General features: G+C 37.8%; 1 protein-coding gene across 2 annotated transcripts in view; it reads left to right on the top strand.

Annotated features, from left to right (window-relative positions):
• Window positions 1-21,934, top strand: part of Gabra3 (gamma-aminobutyric acid type A receptor subunit alpha3) — a 318,197-nt gene that overhangs the window by 301 nt on the left and 295,962 nt on the right. The window lies entirely within an intron of this gene.

Genomic DNA, 21,934 nt, shown 5'->3' with positions numbered 1-21,934 from the left:
CCCCAAGCTCAGGTCTCCTTTCCAGATAGCATCTCTCTCCCGTTAGGAGAGTCTCCTTGGGTTGGTCGGGAGGCGAGACATGCTCTGCAGCTGTGATGCTATCCTGGGTTCCCCAGTGGGGCTGGAGGAAGCTCAGAGGTGGCATTTGGGCTGGGAGGCGCTGGGGTAAAACCTGGTTTGAGGAAGGCGGCAGGGGTGGGGGGTTGGGGGGCGGGTTGCGATGTGGTCATAATATGCGCGATTTGCTTCATTGTCAGTGAATTGTTGTGTTCCTCTTTGGAAGCAGGTCAGCATTGACCTTGCAAATTGCTTGGGGGGCCGGACAGCTGCTGCAGAAAGCCACAGAGTGGCCCCTAGCCAGAGCAGACAGCACTGTCATGACCCCCTAGACAGCCCTAGGCACCAAGGATGGGGTAATGGCTGGAGCTCCCTCCTTTAACTCTTTCTCTGCAGCTGTGTTTGGCTGCTGGAAATCAAAAGGAAGGAGGAGACTAAACAGCCCCTTTCTCTCTCCCTATTTCAATGCCTAGATGCAAGTGAGTAGAAAGTTGTAAATAACTGCTTCCTTTCAAGCAGGTGGAGCCCTTTCCCCTTCCTTTTAGAGGTTCACTGTGGGGTTGGACCCGAGTTCTTCTACAAACTTGGGAGGTTTTTCTTGCTTCAGTGAGGGAAACCCCACTGCCAGCCTACCCCTAATCCCAGGTAGCTGTGCTGCCAGCCTAAACCATGCATTCAGATTTCACATACCCCGCACTGGTGGGCATCCTCTTAGGTTCAGATATGTCCTTGGGAGGAGGACAGAAACACCTGATTGTTTGAAGAGCTTTCTTCCCAATAGGCTGCCCCGCACTGTGTCTGGGGGAGGGGCTGCTGGGCAGGAAAGGAGAGTGTGAGGAGCTAGAATTTCCATTGTGAACGGTATGGATTATTGAGGGTTAGTTCCTCAGGTTTGGTTTGTCTGAAGCTATGAGAGGACTGGCTGAAACTATTGTATCCCTCCTGAACTTGTAAAGGACAGGGTCTGGTTGCTTGATAGAGGCTTCTCTCTGGAGTTAGTGACATTGTCATGCCCCTGGTAATATTTGCAGAACAAATTGTACCAATTACTAACATTTTAAGTGTTTAATGTTTCTGAGCTGGGCTGAGGGTTTAATATGTATTACCTCATTGAATTTTTTTGTCAAACTTGTGAAGCGGCTGATTGCTGTTATCTTTGGTTTACTGATGAGGAAACTGTGGTACAGCAAGTTTAAGTAGGTTGTTCAATGACAGAGCACAACCACTTCCAGTGGGAAATGAAAGCACAGGCCCTTGGATCACTAATGCTTCTCTGTTGGCCAAGTGCAGGAGCAGCAGAAATGACAGCTCTTGGCTTTGGGGAGCAACTAGAGACCTGGTATAGAGCGATAGGAACTAGGAGTGGTGTAGAACCCAGGCTTCCTCCCACCTATTTTCTGTTTTAGAAAGGATGCCTAGAAAACTTTACTTTTCCATGGTCACAGCCACAGTCATTCTGCATCTAGCTTCATACTATATCGTTTAGAATTGGAACCTGCTATCTGAGAGCTTGGCCAAATATTTGTGAATTGTAGAAATTTCCAATTAGAAGGCTTCCTAAAAGCCATTAAGCTCTGATTTGCACTGAGTTCTTGAATTTTTCCTCAGCACCCCATTTGTTGACTGTTGTCTATGTAAATTCCCTGCAGTGAAAGGGAGTCCATTAGGTGGTTCTTTGTATTTTTGAGCAACCATGTCAGAAATTTTGTAAAAATTACATATGACGTCTTTTCATTGGTTCCTTAGAAGTGTATGGAAGAAATTTGCTATTTCTTAATAATTGTTCTTCAGCTAGTTGAAGATGGTGATCATACCTTCTCCTTAAGTCTTGAGTCTGACAAGACTTACAAATGAAAGGATCAGGGCTGACTTCTGGAGACTAGACTTTTTATTCATGTTTATCAGCTTCAAACTCACATCCCACAGCTTTCTCAAGCAGCTATGATAGTATAAGTTCTGGTCCTTGGAAGAGCTAGCTATCTGCTGTCATCTGGACTGCTGCAAACAAAGTTCTCTTTTGTATTTCTAAAGACCAAGGACCCTTTGGCACTAGTCATTCCAAAACTACAGATCAACATAATACTAGACAATAGGTATAAGGCATGGGGGATTCTGGAGTCAAAGATTAAGGAAAAATATTAGTAAAGAGATATTTGAAATGGTGATGACTTTAAGATTCATACATGATATGGGAGCTAGAAGAAAAACTGTTAGAATGACAGCTGCCACTGAGGGGATTCAGTATAATCAGAAAGGAAGTGAGTTAACCCTGCTAGAGCAGAGTGCAGGTAGTAAACCTGAGTTCTACTCCTAGCTCTGGTGATTTGCCGGCCCTTAGACACACTACTTCCCCTCCAAGCATCTCAGTTTTTCCATTCACAAAATGATTTGGTGCATGATAGCCCCCAGAGTATTTCACATTTCAAAGTCTTAGTCTGAAGTTTGTAAAATCTCAGAGGTGTGAAGGTCTTCAGAAGTCATCCAGGGCTAGTGCTTCTCAGACCTTAACATATACTAATGCACAATAATGCCCACTGGGATGGTTTTAAAATGCTAATTTTGACCTGAGGTTTTAGGGTGGGGTCAGAGAATTTCAATATGCTGTTGTTTCACTGATCACAGTTCAAGTAGTAAAGTTCTAGTGTGGTCTTTGTTAAACTATCTTCATCAATTCAGTTGTTTATAACTTGTTTATTTCTCACTATCAATGCATTTGGTTATAGTTAGCCATTGTGCAGAGGCTAATAAATGTGAACAAAGAGACATGTTCTCTGCTTGTTTGAGGTTTATCATTGATGGGGAAGAGGCTGGTGCTCATGTAATCACACAACTATGCCATTTTAGTTAGTGATGAATGCCATGAAGCATAAATATGGGAGTGAGTTATGAGAATATAGAATAGAGAACTTGGAGTTTAAGCAAAGCTTGAGGATGTAGCAAGCTTATCATTTCCATAAGGAGGAGGTATTGAAGCTACATAGAGATGCATAGGATCAGGATTGCTCTGGTGGAGCAGTTTTGCTGATGGACACAGAAGGGGGTAAGGAGGGAGCGGGGAGAGAAAGAGGAAAAGTATATATTGGGAGCTGAGACGAGAGATATATAGCCTTTTGAAGGAATTTTAATCTTTGGTCAGGAAGCATTTTGCCTGATAAAAGGGTTTTAAGTAGGGTTACTGACATAGTCTAAGCTGGATCCATTTGATATAAGGTTACTAAGTGTCTACAACAGTCTAAGAAAATGTGGGAGACAGAATAGGTTAGACTTAGTCTCTGCTCTCTGAGAGGACAGAGTCAAGTAGAAAGGAGAAGAAAAATGCAAGCAATGCAAAGGGCTTCAAGGGGAGCAAAGACAACTCCTGGAAGTGAACTGTGCATTGAAGATCAGATAGACTTTAAACAATAGTGCTTGGGAATAGCCACTTGTACATGATGAAATAAGATACATGTGCGGAATGTTTGGCAAATAGGTGGAAAACTTGACTACAAGCAATATCGCAGATTAGCTTGGAAAAAGGATTTATATGTGAAAAAGATGGGGTGGCACTACTTGTGAGTAATCTGATCTAGTCAGGATGAATGGTTTGATTTGCCTGAACTAATGCAGATAGTAATGCTATTGCTGAATCCCAACAAGAGCTGCTGAATACAGTTGAAATGTAGGCTTAGAGCTCAGCAAAGAAGCCATGTGGAGACAGCAGTATGAGAGTTGGTGTCTTGATTTTTGAAAAAGGAAAAGAGATCCAACTGTGGTATTTTGGTTAATGTTTATCTTTAAGTTATAAGGGAAGGAGATAAACCCACATGAATGACAGAAAAGGAGAAAGGGGGTAAAGTTGCAAGAGAAGTTTGGTCTCAGCCACTCACTATTTGGACAGATATTCATTTAATGTATATCCTTTTCCTTCAGTGGAGAATACAGTGTTGAACAAAATAGGGCTATTGTTGCCACCTTTGTTTTGATGGGGAAAAAGGACTTTTTACAAACTATTGAATGACATGGTTATAAATTACATTTTTTATGTGGACCTGCTCTAAGAGGGAAGATGTGATCACCATTATTATATTTTGCAGAAGAGTTGAGTACTGACAAATGATACACAATTTTGTGCAAGCAGTCCTTTGTACTCTGAAGCTCACATGCTCACTAACATTTAAGCTGGATGATGCATAACCATTTTTGCAGATATCTGGCAGGTGATAATACATTTTAGGCTTGGTCCACAGAAGCATAACTTTACTTTAAAATCAGATGATATGTATTAGCTTAACTTATACTCTCATAGTGCCCATGATCTCCTTAGATCCTTGACTTTGTATAGTCAGCAATTTATAGAAAAAGGCACATGACAGAGAAAAGATTTTTGTGAAGAGTCATATATTTAAAAAAACTCTCAGCTGGGCAGTGGTGGTGCACACCTTTAATCCCAGCACTTGGGATGCAGAGGCAGGTGGATCTCTGTGAGTTCGAGGCCAGCCTGGGCTATAGAGTGAGTTCCAGGGAAGGTGCAAAGCTACACAGAGAAACCCTGTCTCGAAAAACCAAAACCAAACCAAACCAAAACAAAACAAAAAACAAAAACCCAAACAACAGCAACAACAATAACAAAACTCTCCCAACATGGATTTCTGATAGCCTAGTTTATAGTTTATTCCTGAGGTGGATAACTTAGTTTCTGATGACAACTTATTTGTCTTGTGTGAGCTTCAATTTTGAAAACTATGTGATTAGCGGGGGTTGGATTATTTATAAACACTTTCTTAGTTGTAAAATTCTGAGGTTACTGTCATGCTATATAGAATATCATGTTCTAACCAGTTTATGCACATATTACAAGTTTAGCCACTAACTGACACAACATTGAACATTTTGAAAGAGTATTTTGAGGCTTTGGAGGAGGCCATGGGGAGGTCTCTTTGTTGTTGTATTCCTAAAATGAATGAAATTGTGACTGTCCTGAGAGCTAAAGAAGAAACTTTCTCCTAAGATCTGGAGTAAAGCTAGATATCAGCTGCTATTTCCATTATGGACATTTTGAAAGCAGTTATTGGGGTGAAATGCTGGATGATCAGAGAGACAGAACAAGCCACAGCTAACCTCACCTGGCCAAATTCTCAGCTGGTCTTGTTTCCTCTGACTGGAAGCCTCTGTGTCCTCATCCCAATGGCTCTCAGCTGAACTACTGCTAGAAGCCTGAATGCTTAACCAGCCAAAATGCTTCTAGTTTCTGGTCCTCACGCCTTAGATACCTTTCTGCTTTCTACCACCACTCCCTGGGATTAAAGGCTCACTTTCTGGGATTAAAGGCATGAGTCACCATGCCTGGCTGTTTCCAATGTGGCCCTGAACTCACAGAGATCCAGAGGAATTTCTACCTCTGGAGTGCTTGGATTAAAGGCGTGTGCTACCACTGCTTATCCTTTATGTTTAATATTGTGGCTGCTCTGTCTCTGACCCCAGATAAGTTTATTAGCATGCACAATATTTGGGGCAATACATTACCACAGTGGATTGCTTCCAGGTTAATATGGTTTGATCAAGGAAGACCTCCTGAAAAATCTCCAGTGGGAACAGATGGCCCAGATGATCCAATGTTTCAGAGCACCTCTGTTGCAGTTTCCTCTGAGTTCTGCATCCAGAAAGGCTTCAAGGCTGCTGGCTGGGATGATCCAGCCTCACAGACTACTCCAGTCAGGACTTGACCATAATCCTAAATTTTCTTTGGGTCCCCATAAGATTACCCATGTCCCCAATCAGCAGGAAGTAGCCTAGAAAACTGTGTCCACATTCCCAAAAAATGGATTATGGATGTTTGTATTTGTTTAGAATGTTGGTTACAAATTGTTATGGATAATGGTCAGGGAAAAAGATAAACAAAGGAGATTAGATTTAGGGTTTTTGTTTGTTGAAAAAAAAGGGAAAATGCTGTGGGATAATGCTCTGATACACTGCAAAGATTTGTCACTCATATTGGTTTAATAAAACACTGATTGGCTAGTAGCTGGGCAGGAAGTATAGGCGGGGTGACCAGACTAGAAGAATTCTGTGAAGAGAAAAGGCAGAGACAGAGTTGCCAGCTAGGCATGGAGGACGTAAGATGAGAATATCACTTTGAAAAAAGGTACCAAGCCATGTGGCTAAACATACACAAGAATTATGAGTTAATTTAAGAATAAAAGCCTAGTTAATTATAAGCCTGAGCAATAGACCAAACAGTTTATAATTAATATTAAGTCTCTGTGTATTTATCTGGGACTGAACAACTGTAGGACCAGGCAGGACAGGAACTTCTTTCTACACTCAAGTCCTTCAGCTCATATGCTATATGGTTTTGGAATATCTTCCCTATCAGTCCCTTCATTTCCAACATGTCTTGTTTGTTTTTAATATACTTTCATGGATTGAGAATTTAAAAAACATTTTAATCATATTCATCCTAACTCTTCCTATATCTAACCTCTCTACCCATCCACCTTTGAATTTTCCTCCTTTCCCACTAAAAATTAAGTCCAGTTTGGGTTGACCAACTACTTGGAAGTGAGGACTGCCAGAAGTGCCATCACCTTACCAGAGTACTGTCATTAGAGAAAGCTGCATGCCTGTCTCCTAGTACCTGTCAAATGTCAATAGCTCCTCAGTTAGTGGTACGATTTTGTGCCTCCCTGTTATCCTCCATGCTGGGATTTGTCTGGTTTGAGCTTATATAAGTCTTGTACCTGCTATCACAATTTCTATGACTTCATATGTGCAACTTTCCTGTTGTATCCAGAAAACAGTTTCCTTGATGTCGTCCACATAGGTCATATGGTAAGTAAAAAGATGCATGACTCTTGATGTGCGATGGCTAAACCTGAACCCATTCCCCTATGCACAACTTCCCAGAATTTTAATTTTAAAAGTCCTGGACAACTTTCAGTATACTTCAAGACTGTAAAGTCTAACTTTATATTTATATTTTTTCATGGTATAAAAACAAAATAAACTTAAAGTGGGGATTTAACAAGGCAACTTCACATAGTTTATCTGGTAGTTAAAAGGAGGTTTATTTCAGGGTAACTTACAATCAGTAAAGGGGTCAGTTATAGAATCTGGGACAGGTGAGGTGCAGTCCAGCCTGGTTCTCTGGAGAACTCTGACTTGATCTACGATCCAGCATCCTGGATCACGAGGAGCTAAGAGGGCCAGCATGTATGAATCTCAGGTCTTAAGGGCCCTCATCTCAGCCACACCCCAGGGACAGGTCATCAGTAGGTGTGGCAGTTACCATCTGCCTCACTAGGGGAAGTGTTTCAAAGTCAAAGCTGGAACAGCTACCCACTTCATAAACTCATTATAGAAATTGTGTCTAAGATCCAACTCCAGAAATAACTGGTAGTGCTTCCTTCCAGGTATGTTTCTGTGTTTACAGGATCATTAGGGGTCTGTGTGTGCGTGTGTGTGTGTGTGTGTGTGTGTGTGTGTGTGTGTGTGTGTGTGTGTGTGTGATAGTTATTTTTCATTAATACTACAGTCTGAGAATTTCCACCTCATTAAGCAGCTTTCCAACATTTTTAACAGCTGCATAATTTTTATGCCTTCATTATCTGACAGCCACAATATTGACTGCTGAAATTGTTTTCAATTGTGAGTAGCTCTGCAGTATATTTCTTTATGCATATCATATATCATTATTCTTTGAACTTTACCTCTTTAAGGTCTCCACTCAGATGCTACTGTGATGAAGTATTCTACAATGAGCTTATGTAAAAATGCAAATTCATCTCCCCCAAAATGAACCTCCTTTTTTTCTTTTCTTCTTCTTTAGTTTTGCATTATCACTTAACTAGATTCTATACTTGATGTATATGTTAGAAAGCAATAACAGGATTTCCCCCTATTTTGTTGATAATTTTAAAATTAGGCTAAAAATTGCCTAAATGTACATAATAACTACTTTTAAATGAATTATTGAGATGGGTTAAGAGGCGGTGGGCCTCAAGATGCTAACTTTTAAAATCACTTGATGTTCATGTGAGATCATTGTGCTGTATAAGACAGGCTGTGTCTGTTTATACAGCTGCACCAGAACCACCCTTTTATATTTTTGCCAACCTGACATGCAAAATAGTAACATCTCTTTAGTGTTTGTTCTTTTTATTATAGTGGATGTATTTTTTAAATTTCTCTATTTTGTTTCCTTTTTGTGTACTTTGTTTCTGTGAGAATTTAAATGATTTTTACTCATTTTTCTGTATTTGGTACACATAAGGCCATTCTTACCACTGTGAAAATATCTTTTCTGTCTGCATTTTAAAAGAACTTTTACATACAGCAATCTTAATTTGTATGTAATTGTATCCATCTCTCAATTTGTAATTTCTTCTCATGAATTATATTGCAGTCCTTCATTCAAAATTTAATAAGTGCTTGAATAGATTTTGTTTAGTTTTCATTGCTTCTGCTTAATCCCTCTGAAATTTATGCTGCTGTATTATGGTGTGAGGTAATTTTCTAAGTTGCTTCACAGCAGCAAATATTGAATAATTCATTCTTTCTCACTGTTGTGGAAGATATCTAAATTATTACACAGAGTATGCTCTTTGGGGGGAATTTATCTACTTTCCATTCCTGTGGTCTGCCTCTTCTTGTCCTAGTTATAAAGTTTAAATACTATTGTAACTTTTAAATAATTTCTATCATCTCAGCTCTCCTACTTACTGTAAATGTAGGAGAACTGAGCATCAATTTGTTTGTTTGTATTGTGTATATAATACACCATTATACCTTTAATTCTGTAAAGGAAATCTTTCTACTCTTGTTGCAGTTAATTGTGTGTGGTTGGTCTACAAAGAATTTGATATTAATTATTTAATTTCTATTTTCTCACTTTGTTCAAATGTATTATAAGCTTATGGCTTAAAAGTTTATCTTTTTATATTTTGAAGACCAAAAAGTATGTAGAAAAAAATCAAAGAATGTTAGCATTTTTAAATTTTTTTTTTGAGACAAGGTCTTTCTAGTATAGTCCTGGCTGTCCTGGAACTCACTCTGTACACCAGGTTGGCCTCAAACTCACAGAGATCCTCCTGCCTCTGCCTCCCAAGTGCTGAGATTAAAGACATGCACTGCCACAACCAGTACTAAATTTTCGTTTTTGATGTTTTAATATAAATAAAAATTTTCAGGCAAAGTTTAACTTCTCTTAAAAATGAATAGGCTTTGTTTTAATTTTAGTTTTACAAGAAAAATTGTGAACAGAATTTCACAAGGTGACTATATAAAGACCCTCCTTAGTTTTCTGTCATAGTAACTGTAGTACATTGATGTGTAGTACATTTCTTAGGTTTGATGAGCTGATATGTTATTACTAACTAAAATCCATAGTTGGCATGTGGGATAAGTCTTTATTTCATGCAGTTAAATATGAGTTTTAACATGCATAATGCCATATAGTTATCACTATATTACTTTATTGACTAGCTTTACAGCCTCAAAAGTTCCCTGTGACTTACCTATTCATTCATCTCACCCATCTGAGCCTATACTTACTGTTGATGTTTTGTTTTTTGAGATTATAATATAATTCCATCATTTTACCTTTCCCTTTCCTCCTCCAAAACCTCCCATACATTTCTTCTTTTTCTCTTTCAAATGCATGACATTTTTTCATTAATTTTTGTTTTACACACACACACACACACACACACACACACACACACACACACACACACTTAAATGACTAAACACATAAATATAACCTACTCAGGCAGTGTAATGTTACTTGTATGTAGGCGTTTTCAGCACTTTTTTTTTTTACTACATATTATATTATACAAAATGAGTTTCATTTCATTTTGACATGTTATCTTCTCTTGTCCTCTTCCCTCTTCCTACTGGATGACTCTTTCTTCCCAAATACTTCCCATTTTGCTTTCATTTTTTTTATTTTGGATTACAAGATAAAATATGACACAAGGCATTTGTCATTTATTTCCTGTATACTTTTGCCTTTTTCAGAGTAATTTTTTTTCACTTGTCAGTATGGGTTTAAAGTTCTTTAATGTCTTTACTCGATCGGTGGCTCATTTATTTCTCTTTATTAAAGAGTCATATTCTACTGAATTGGGGTGTTACAGTATTTAAAATAAACTACTCACCTATAGAAGGACATTTTGTTGTTCTCATGTTTTGACAATTAAGAACAAAACTGTCACTAACATTTATGTTTAAATTTTTTAATTCATTGGGTGAATTGTAAGGAGTTCAACTGCTAGGTTATGTGGTATAAATTTGTATAGATTTTTAAAATATTATTTAAAAACATATATACATTTAATAACAATTAGTGAAAAAAGAGGCCATGAATTTGAAGGAGAGTGGGGAGAGGTATATGGGAGGGTTTGGAACGAGGAAAGAGAAAGGAGAAATGTTGTAATTAAATTATAATTTCCAAAATAAAAATAAATAAAACAGAAAGAATAATACATCTATGATAGTGTACATGTAATGATATTATAATAATTTCTTCTTAATATGACATAACAGAATATGAAGGAAAGGAATAGAAAGTAGAAAAATTTTCTCATTTTATATCCCATCTACTACTACCTTTGCAAAAAAATAATAACATGCACATATATAAAAAATATTTGTGTGCATGTGTGTGTATGTGCATATGCACATGCCACAGAGCCTACATGTGGAGGTCAGAGGGCAACTTGTGGGAGTTACACAGTGTGTATGTCCTGGAGGTTGAACTCAGGTCATCAGGCTCAAGCCTGATAAGTGCTACTGAGCCATCTCATTTGTGTATTATTATTGTTGTTTTTATTATTTTATTAATAATGTAAATAACATGGTATTTTAAAATTTCATTGTTGCTATATTAGAAAGCAATTGTCTATTGTGTATTAACCTTACATCTTGACTTGTCAGTCTTTCTAGTCAATTTGTAGTTATAGCTCATAACTATAGGTTTAGGTTCAACTTGTATTTCCTTGTTTCCTTATGATTGAATATCCTTTCATGTCTTTCTCAGCCATCTGCATCCTTTCTTTGGATAAATGTCCATTTAAATAATTTACACATTAGTGTTTGGAATACTTTCATTATTGCTGTACACATCCACATTATTGCTGTACACATGCACACAAACGCTTTAAAAGCTGTATGCCTTAAAAATATTTTTTCCCTTCTGTGGTTTATACTTCCATTTTCTTGATTTTATTATCACTGTTCTCTTTTGGGTTCTGAGAATTGTTTGCCTTGATGGCCCCCTTGGCTGTTGTCTACTCTAGGCCTAGAGAGTGTATTGCCCTTCCCTTTACAATGAACTCTGGCTATTTTCAATATCAAAAGTCTTGGGCTCAATTCAAAATGACTGCTCACTTTGTTGTGGAATTCTTATAGAATTGCTTTTTAAGTCTTTGGTTTAGGTTCAGATAAATTATCCATTCATCTGTTGATGGACTCTTGGGTTGATTTCATTTTTTGGTTAGTGTTATCCATTCGTCCATCAACCCAAGAGTTGATGGATTTGGGTTGATTGCATTTTTTTTTTGTTAATGTGAATGCTATTACAGTACACACAGTATAAGTGTTGACATACTAGTTTCTACAGCTTGAATTTTAAAGAGTTCTTATTAATAAAATCAAACCCAGAGCCAGGTATTGGGGTGAACGCTGAATGATCAGAGAAACAGAACAAGCCACAGCTTCCTCACCTCGCCAATTCCTCAGCTGATTCTGTTTCCTCAGACTGGAAGCCTCTCAGTCCTCATTCGGAATGAATCTCAGCTGAACTGCTGCTCAGAAGCCTGAAAGCTTAACCAGGCTAGTTCCTGGTTTTCATGCCTTATGTACCTTTCTGCTTTCTGCCATCACTTCCTGGGATTAAAGGCTCACTTCATGGGATTAAAGGCGTGAGTCACCATGCACGGCTGTTTCCAGTGTGGCCTTGAACTCACAGAGAACCTGATGGAACTCTGCCTCCAGAAGGCTAGGATTAAAGGTGTGAGTGCCACCATTTTCTGGCCTCTATGTCTGTCTAGTGGCTATCCTGTTCTCTGACCCCAGATAAGTTTTTTAGGGTGCACAATATATTGGGGAACACAATATCACCACAAGTTTTATTTACTTATATATACTTAGTGGGTGTCTAGGTGAATCATATGGCAATTCTGTTTTTCAGATGTTAAGGAACATCTATACTGTTTTCTGTAATAGTCATACCAATTTACGTTCCCACCAACAATCTGTTAGCACTCATCATTATGTGAGGACTGAGATGAAATCTTTTTCAGGGTTTTCATTTGCATCTCTCTGGAGATTAGTGATACTGAACATTTATCTACATACTTGTTGAACATTATTTACAGATGTCAAATTCTTTGCCAACTTTTAATCAGACTCTTGGTATTTTTGCAAGTTAATTGAATTCCTCATATATTTTGAGTTAATTGAGTTCATATATTTTGCATATTAATACCTTATTACATATATAGCTTGCAAAACTTTTTTGTTTTCCATTTTGCAAGCCACTGAATGGATTTGTTGTGTAACTTTAATTTGAGGGAATCCCATTTTGATTATTCTCACCTTAGTTGCTCATGCTTTTGAGGTTATGTTAAAAGTCATTGCACAGAATAACTCCATGGCATTCTTTCACTGTGCTTTCTGTAAGGGTTTTTATAGCTGCAGTTCTTACATTTTCATGCTGAATGCACTTGGAGTTGATATTTGTACATGGTGTGAGGTCAAGATCACTGTGGTTTAGATGTGCTGGGTGCCTGTTTGACAGCAGTTGTGGCACTCTTTGGAGGTAGTGGAATCTCTAAGTGGGACTTAGCTGAAAGCACTTATATCATTGGAAGCACCACTCTGAGAGAGAATTATGACCTTTTTCATGGGGACATCAGCTAGTTACATGAGAGTATAGTGTTACAAAAAGAGCAAGCCTGGTCACCACTTATTTCTCCTTGTGGTCTCTTCTACCTCTGCACCTGCCTTGGTGATGCCATCACAATGAAGCTCTTACCAGTGGCTCTTTAGCAGGGTTTCCTAACCTCAGACTTTCAGCCTCTCAGTCCTATATGATTAAATTTTCTTCTGAAGCTTCAGGATTGATATTTTGTTAGAGAAATACAAAACAGAATTAATACAGAAAATTGGCACTAAGAGTCAAGTAATTGCTATAACTGTCTGAAAACATGGAAGCTCCTTTGGAATTGGATATATAAGCAGTGATTGAAGTTGTCCAAAGGAGCTGGTTAACAAAAATATAGAATTCTGTAAATAGCATTATACATAATTTTTATGAGGGTTCAGAGGATACAGAGTCCATGCAATTGAGTCATATACAAATGAGAATCTTAGAATTGGGGTAAAAACCGCCTTTGTAACCATTGCAAAGAACTTTCGTGAGCTGTGGCCCTATCTTAAAGTTTTATAGAAGACCGAATTTCAAAATGATGATTAGTATATCTGGAAAAAGAAACATCGAAACAAACTATACCAAAGATTTTATGGGTGCTTAAGATAGCATTCAGCATGGTTTTAGAGTTAAAGGGAGCAGAGCATGAAGACTTAAGAGGATTATGGCTTGACCAGGGAATGTGTTAGGAGAAGGTGTGCAAGTGTGGCCCAGTAACTACTTGCTAATGACATAACCATGGGTAAAAAGTCAAGAGCTGTCCATGAAGACAGTGGACTGAAAGATACCTCAGAAATCTGTGAGGTATCCTTTTTATTACATGCATTATATTAAGGAACAGGCCCAAGGGCTTCCTTTGATTTCACTGCTAGACAGTTGAACTCATCCAGTGGGTCCCAATGGCAGGTGCAGAGACGGAAGAGACTAGTAAGTGATTAAGGCACTTGGGATGCTTCCCTTGATGGTAAAATACTAGCATATTTCTCACAGGAGCCAAATTAGTTCCTGTGAGAGCAAATCGTTAACAAGAGCAAGATTGGCCCTGAATCTCTTTGACTTTCTTCAGATCTCCCTATTCAGCTTTCACTACATTCCCTCCAACCTATAGGAGGATTTCATCAGAGGCTAATACGTGGGACTGTTTAGTTTTGGGCTTTCAGCCTCCAAACTTATGAGCTAAATAAGATCCTTTTTTTCTTTATGAACTATTCAGTCTCAGGTATTTTGATCTAGCAACAAAATCTGACTCATATGCGTGTTGAACTTCATTCTGCATCTAGATATTTGGTCATAATAGTGTCATTAACTGTCTCCATCATATCTTCTTGGCACCTTTGTCAAAAACTCCAGTTTTCTGTAGATACATGAATTTATTTATTTCTGCCTTATGCATTATGTTCCATTGGGTTATGTTTCTGTTTTAAGTCAGTATCTTGTTCAGCTTGCTAAAGCTCCAAATTACAACTTGTGGTGCTTCAGCTTTGTTCTTTTGGTTCAATATTGCTTCGACAATTTGGATTCTCTTTACAGTTATTCCGTGTCACTTTGCTTTGTCCATTTAGTGATGTCATGTTTTCCTGATTACACCTGAACTTTGTTTTCCTGCATTAAGGCCTGTGTGATGAAGAATTAGGTACTTATACCAGTCTTTTCATTCTAATATTATCTGAGACTCTCAACAATAAATCTGTCCAGAAATTATGGGCATGCTGTTTGTTGTGTGGTTTTTAAGCCCACCACTACTGCAGCTAGTGCAACACTAGGGGGCACCCTAAATACAGAACCACTGAGACCCATGCCATACCAGGTTGGGATCTAAGCTCTTAGCTGCTTAGGTCTGAGTGCTGAAGGCTATTCAGAGCCTAAGGTCAATGTCCTGGCAAGAGTGTGGGTTGGATCTCAAGTCTGTCTTGCAGCAACAGGTTCCTGTGTAACACTGGGAGGCGTTTAGAGGCTCAGGCTATGTGTACTGACATGGACTTACTAACTGTGAAGGGGTGCTCAGAGAAGTTTTTTTCTGTGGTATGGCCAATGCTGGGAATTATGATTTAAAATTATGTTTAGCTAATTTTTTTTTGTCCAAAGTAAGTGATCTCTCTGTCCAGCCTATGCTGCTTGGGGTTGGTTGAGTGCTGATGTAGGTAATATGAGATGGTTCTTGTTCTAGTTAGTACACCTTTTCTTAGTACTGTAGTATTACTAGGTACTCTCACCTGGTTGTATGCAACTTTTATGAAAATATTTTTATGTGTGGATAGTTGTTGAAAAGGATACTTTGTGGGAGGGAGTAGATAGTCTAGACTACCATCTTTCTCTGCTTCATCTCAAGCACTGCCTGCTTTCTAATGCCATCATAAATGACATTGAATATTTCAACTTACGAATGTTTATCATTATTGCATAAATGGAATTCTATTTTGTGAACTGACTGTACATCTTATGAAGTTCACTTTTTGGTTTTACTGCCTTTTTGTGTTCTTACTAATTTCTATATGGATAGTTAAGCTGCCCAGCAACAAAGATAACTTTGTTTATTTTTTTCAGTTTGTATCCATCTGTCTTACTGTCTTTCTCTCTCTACCTCTCTTTATATATGTTTATCCATCTGTATGTCCAACTATCCATCCATCCACCCATCCATCTACCTTTGGCTCTACTGTATTGCAGCTGGAGAGAATATCTATTAGGATTTGACTAAAGCAAATCTTGCCTTGTTCTTGATTTTATTGCAGGAGCTCTTTAACATTTTCTCATAAGCTGTGATAACAACTTGAAATTTTTCTTACTTGCCATTGCTGAATTTGTGGAAGGTGACTTCTAGCCATTGTTTGCGAGAGGGTTTGGTTATGAGTGTGTTGAAGTTCTGTAGATGATCTTCCTGTATTTCTGGGATCTACTACTACAAGGGACAGTGATTTTAAAGTGATGAATCACCCTTGTATTCTCTGGCAAAACTCTGCTTGGTCAAGATATATCATGCTTGGTATATATTTCTGGGATCTGTTGACTACTACTTTGTTGGGGCATTTTTTGCATGTGTTTGTTGGGTATGTTGAACTTTTTATGTAATGAATTTTTAGTTATGTACAGAGTTATTCTGGCCTTATAAACGGAGCTAGAAATGTTCCTGCTTAGATTTTGTACAAAGGTTTGAGTGTAAAGACAGTATTATTTCTTCTTCAAAATCTTCATATAATTTGCTACTCAAGTCAAGGATTTAAACCTCGGAGTTAGGTGTAAGTTTGTTTTCTTTAATAGGTAAGGTGCTGTACAAGTTATTTATTTCTTCTTGAGTGAGAGTTAACAATTGACAAGAAATTTCTTCATGGGATTTCCTTATCACCCTTGTAATGTTTGGAATGTATAGTGTCACACTTCTATTTCTAATAGTGGTGATTTTTATTTAAGTTGGTTTAGTCTGGTAGTGTTGAAGATTTGGATTCATTCTTGAAGTTTGATTCTTGTCAGTTATATGTTTTCACTTAGCCTACAGATAGCTATTATTCTATTCTTTAATATTCTTATCTTGATGCATTATTTCTTTTATCATTTTTGGATAAACTATACAATTTAATATTGACTAGCCATAGGAAGAGAGAAGTCCTCTCTTATTCCTACATTGAGTGACATTATTTCTAATGTGTCCCCATAAGTGTAGGATTTACTGTAAATTTTTGATAGTTCTCATTTATCAAATGAAGAATGTTTCATTGTATTTGTAATTTGCTAAAATTTATTTTCATAGCTGAAACAATCTATTTTCATCTATTGAGATGCTTATGTACTTATTTTCTTATAGCATGTGCATATATTTTAATAATTACTGTGTTCTATTCAATGCCTTGCTTCTCTATGTGGTTACCGGGAACTGAACACAGGTCCTTTGGAAGAACAGCCAGTGATCTTAACTGCTGAGTATTCTCTCTAGCCTCCCACCTTTATGCCTTAATTTAATTTAATTTTATTTTGTTTTATTTTATTTGCTTTTTTGAGGCGAGGTCTCTCTACAGAGCACTGGCTGTCCTGGAAGTTCCTGTGTAGACCAGGCTGGCCCCAAACTCACCTACCTGCCTCTGCCTCCCATCTTCTGGAATTAAAGATGTGTGCCACCAAGTCTGGCCTAGATACATTTAGTAATATTGCTTTAATGAATTTAGCCTTGTAGAGTCTTTTCTTTCCAAATTTCTTATAAAGAAGTATGTTTGGTCTTTGTTTTTCATGTGAGAGGCTTTCCTGCTGCATCCTGTGTTTTTTCTTTATGTGTTCTTATGTGCAGCATCCTCTGAATGGAAGGAGGCTGTTAAGGGTCAAGAAGTTAAGAAAACTTACCAGGAAGGCCAGAAACTTACAAGATCTACAAGGCCCCTACACAGTGTTATGAAAGCAATGAACAATGTCTGGGGAGCACAGACTCTCTGATTCTCCTTGCAGAGCTGCCTGCCAGACACTGAGCTCCAGAGATGCAGCTTTTATGAATCTTCGTTCATGTGAGGGTGGGTTTTTCAGCAATGCAGCTGCTTTTGAGTCACCCATACTCTTGAACAACCTGTCTGTCACTCCTGCTCCTCCTGTAAGTACCCAAAGAAATTCATTATTTCACCAAGCTACAATCCAGTAAAATAATGTTTGCCATTGGTGTTATATTCATTATTTTTTTTGTTTGTTTTGTTTTTTGTCAACTTGACACAAGCTAAGGCCACTGGGAAAAAGGCACCCTAACTGAGAGAACATACCATTGGATTTCCCTGTAGGCAAGACTGTGTGGCTCTTGGTTGTTGATTGATATGCAAGAGTCCAGACCTTGTGGGTGTTGCCACCCCTGGGTAGATAGTCCTGGGTTATATAATGAAGTAGGCTGAATAAGCCATGATGGACAAGGCAGTAAATAATGTTCCCCTGTGACCTCTGCTTCAGTTCTGGCCTCCAGATTCCTGCCTTGAGTTCCTGCTCCGACTTTCCTTCATAATGAACTACAGGGTCTAAGCTGAAATAAACCCTTACCTCCAAAAGGGTTTGCTTTTGGCCAGAATGTTTTAGGACAGAAACAGAAACCAAACTAGAAAAGGTACCCTCTGTGACGTAAATAGACATTTGTTTGTGTTTTCTCAGGAAAGGTTACACAACACAATATGAGTGAAACATTAAATACTGACTAGAATTATTAGAATTATCGTTAACTGCTGAGAATGGACTTTTAATGTTTTTTTTTTGATGTAGTGTAAATATGTTTAGATACTTTCTCTTGGATTGAAAAGACTTAAAATATATGGATAATGTATATGTCATTTTCAGAGAAACAGACTTATTTTTTGCATTATTGGTGATAAGGTTGGAGGTGTCTTAAACATTGTTATTTTGTTGTTGATGTTTGTTTCATTTTCCTTTCTCTTTATCCTTATTTGTTTGTGAATTAAAATAAATTGATTTATTATCACTTCAGTGTAATTTTATCTTGAAACAAGCAAATTCAATCATTGTTAACCACAGATGTTTCAAGGTTCTGTTGATAATATTCTGTAGATTTCCTTGTTATCTCTTACAGTTAGTTCCTCTTACCAATTCTGTAAATACACTCTTCTAGTTTGTCATATATGCAAGTGTCTGTCTTTTTGCCACCACTACTGTTACATGATGTTTAAATCAGCATGCAAGTTCATATGTGAGATTACATACACACACATACACACACACACACACACACACACACACACACACATTATATGTATATACAGTGTGTATGCATGTGTTATTGGCCATTATCACTATTCTATACCTACTATTTTCTATTTCTGGAATCCTATTAGGCTTTGGTTGGAGTGTCTAAGTCTTGTCTAGATGCCTTAATTTCTCTTTAATTTTTATCAATTTCTCTGATGTGTTTCATTTTAATTTTATTTTAAAATATGTCTTAAAATTAACTAATTCTTTGGCTATATTGAGTGTGCAGTTTATGTTGACATTTGAACTTTTGTTTCAGATTCTCCAGTCTTGACTTAGAGTATTCATATTTTTCATTTGAAAAATGAGCATTTCTTATTTCTGTGGCTTTTCTATTTTAAAACCTGTTGTTCCTGCTTTTCATAGCTCTTAGTCCCCTAGTTCTTTGATGATGCAAAATCTATTTACTGCTAAGTCCCTTCCATATGCTGTGTTTCTCCAGGATTATAATTTCGTGTTTGTTGACTATTATTTTCTCAAGACATTCTTGGTAGTCTTGGCAATTCTATCTCACCCCAAATTGAAAAATTAATGGTTTTTCTTTCCCTAGCTGTCACTATTTTTCCTACATCTGGCTAGACTGTCTTATTCAATCAGTCTGTTTGTTCAGAAGTGGTTCTTATACTCATAACTTGAGACTTTTATTCCTTCAGGATAGTCGAAGTCCAGGTTTTGAGCTAGTAGGTGGTGTGATGTGAGCCCTAGTTATATAATTATCTGTCTGACCTCCTAGACTGTACCTCAGTTGGCTGCCTTGGCTTCTTGTATTGTTCATAACATATTTAGTTATTCTGTATAGAGGTATCTGCCTCATCTTCTGGTTTCTTGCAATGACTTATTTTTCCTAACCTGTCACTTTTTCAATAATAATGATTTATGGTACTCCACTCTGCTTTAGCTCCAAGGGTGAGTGAGCTAATTTTTTCTAGCTTTGTGGATATGTTTCATTTCCTTTTTCTTTTACAATTGTGATTATGCTTTGGTTTTTAATGTATGCCTTATTACTTAGCAATAATTTCTATAGTTTATGTTTGGAGATGACATAGGGTATTTCTCCAGTATGAAATGTTGCTGGCTTGATGTGATCTTGGGATTTCTAGGTAGATAACAAATTCTTCAGATAATCATGACTCATTATCTGAGTCATGAATTAAGGCAAACTGCTCTTGGTTAGTTTTCTCTGTTGAACTTGTAATCACAGATTGCATTGTTCACATATCTGAGCATTTATTGTTCTAGGGTGTAAAGTAACAGAGACATGAGTCCACTGAAGTTGAATACAAGCAGGTTTTTTTTTTTTTTTTAAATTTTTTTTTAATTAATTTATTTTTTTTTTTGGTTTTTCGAGACAGGGTTTCTCTGTGTAGCTTTGCGCCTTTCCTGGGACTCACTTGGTAGCCCAGGCTTGCCTTGAACTCACAGAGATCCGCCTGGCTCTGCCTCCCGAGTGCTGGGATTAAAGGCGTGCGCCACCACCGTCCGGCTTTTTTTTTTTTTTAACTATGGGAGAAGGAATATTGGGCTTGTCTGAAACTTGGGACTGAAATTAATAGCAAGGAATTTTGGACATTGGATGGGTGACAATTCCTACCTTAGCAAGAAACATTTTGTGTAGAAGGAAGGAGCAATGACGAAAGTGTGGGAAAAATCATGATGAGAGCTTTAAGCAGAAATAGATCTGAAGCAACTAATCCTTAGGTTGAAGGTAACTGTTCTGGTTGGTTTAGAATGAAACTATTGGAAGTTTTTGCTATGGTTTCAAGCAATTTCTAAATCGGCCAAACACCATGCTGTTGTAGTAGAGAGAGTGAAAGCAGTCTGGCATGAAAAACTGATACAAGAATTGACTTGAAGATGTAAGATTTTGCTAATTCCTTAAGGACTTTGTGGGCCAGATTCAATCTTTCCTCCAAGAACAGTAGGGGGCCTTCCAGTGTTTTAAGCAAGGGAGTAAAGTAACCTGATTTGCATTTTAATGGTCCCTTCTGGTTGCTGTGTGAAGGATGGATTAATGCAGCAGAAGGGTAGTTAGAATGAATGTGAAAAGACCAATAAGGCTGTTTTAGCTAAGGTGGCATGTGGAGAGAGAAGATGGGTTTGAAAGGTATATTAAAAAGTTGGTGGCAATATTGGGTGGAATATTTGGCAAACACTAGGACGTCTGGTGTAAATGAACTTGCACTTTTGCTTGCATTTTTACTAAGTTGATTTCCTACCAGTTTTTCTGATCTGTCTGTAGCTAGACTTTTCTCCAGTCCTGCCCAGCACCATGGACCCTGCAACCACTTATAAAATAATCACTCAGAAACTTATATTAATTAAACTGCTGGGCCATTAGCTCAGGCCTACCACTTACTAGCTCTCACACTTAACTCAGCCCATCTCTGTTAATCTATATGTCGCTACATCTTCCGTGGCTTTACCTGTGTGCTATTACATGCTGCTCCCTGGGCAGGCTGGCATCTCCTCACTCAGCCTTCCTCTTCCCAGAATTCTCTTCTCTGCTTGTCCCGCTTATACTTCCTGCCTGGCTACTGGCCAATCAGCATTTTATTTATACATAGCGATATCCACAGCATCTGTCTTTAGTACTCATATCAACTGATTTATTGTTCTTTCCTGTCTTTTAATTTGACTCTTTTTCAACATCAGCCTTTTGCTTTCTTCCACTGTTACAAGGGCTCAGCTGTGATTTTGAGTCAGAATCCCATAACATACTTGTTTTCTCTCTCTGCTTTCTACATTGGTCCATTAATAACATTGTTCATTTTCAGTGGTCTTTTTTTTTTTTAATTTCCCAACTTCTTGTTTGTTTTCAATCCATTTTTCTCAGTTTCCAGCTGGAACTAGCTTGAAACAAACTCTCCTGCTCTTTGGGAGTGGGTGTATGCTTGCCAAATGTTTACAAGAACTATCTCATTGTGCAAGTGCCATTCCAGCTGCCTTAACACCCTGGCAGGAAGAACTAAACACTTAATTTTAGAACCCACTCTCATCTTTACTTGTGGAGTGATTTCTTCCTGTCTTCTGAGTGCTTGTACAGAAATCTAAAACTACTGCAGTCTCTAAAAGCTACAAAATTGCTCCCGGTTATATGCTGGAAATTCATATATATGAATGAGTCATTCCTCTCTTTTGTGTCAGGTCTGCAGATTCCCCATTTTTAGATAAATGCAGGCTTCCTGAACTATATACATTACACATTCCCATTTATAGTCCCTGAACCCTAGGGACAAACTACAAATCTGT

Source organism: Peromyscus californicus, unplaced genomic scaffold (assembly GCF_007827085.1).
Source record: "Peromyscus californicus insignis strain IS unplaced genomic scaffold, ASM782708v3 Scaffold_10__1_contigs__length_136768540, whole genome shotgun sequence".
Classification (NCBI taxonomy): domain Eukaryota; kingdom Metazoa; phylum Chordata; class Mammalia; order Rodentia; family Cricetidae; genus Peromyscus; species Peromyscus californicus.
Note: the sequence above shows the minus strand (reverse complement) of the source record. Positions and strands in the feature narration are given on the sequence as shown.